Here is a 654-nt window from a genome sequence, read left to right as displayed (position 1 = left end):
TGTGTGTGTGTGTGTGTGTGTGTGTGTGTGTGTATGCGTGTGTGTGTGTGTGCGTGTGTGTGTGTGTGTGTGTATACATATATATATATAAGTTATATACATATTATATATATACATACACACATATATATATGTATCCATATGTACATCTACAATGGACATATTTTATAGACGCTATATTTTTATATATATTTATATTGTGTACGAAGATTTACACTATCGAAGTCTTTCAACGTTATCGTTATATATATAGGGTAATCGACATTATATGCACAGAATAAATAAGAAACAAATGAGGTTCTATGTAATGTAAGGCTATTAATATTCTCCGATGGTGATAAGGAACCCGCCTCTCAACAGAGGCTAAACATACCTTACTCAATATTTTAGACAAACTCTTATAAATAGTTGATCGTAAATAATATTAAGCCTTCTATTATGCCTCATAATAATAGTTTCATATAACTACGCGCTCTATATACCAACCGAGATTTGTGTGCCTGTAGTCCACACTATTTGTAGACAAATATCTCTATAGTCTGCTGATGAAACGATGCGAAGAGAAACGCAGTGGCTAAATGCAAGACGTGCATAGAATAGTTATACTGAACATCTATTATGAGTTTATTCTCTTGTCAGATATAATATATATAT

This window comes from Octopus bimaculoides, chromosome 5 (genome assembly GCF_001194135.2).
Source record: "Octopus bimaculoides isolate UCB-OBI-ISO-001 chromosome 5, ASM119413v2, whole genome shotgun sequence".
Classification (NCBI taxonomy): Eukaryota; Metazoa; Mollusca; class Cephalopoda; order Octopoda; family Octopodidae; genus Octopus; species Octopus bimaculoides.
Note: the sequence above shows the minus strand (reverse complement) of the source record.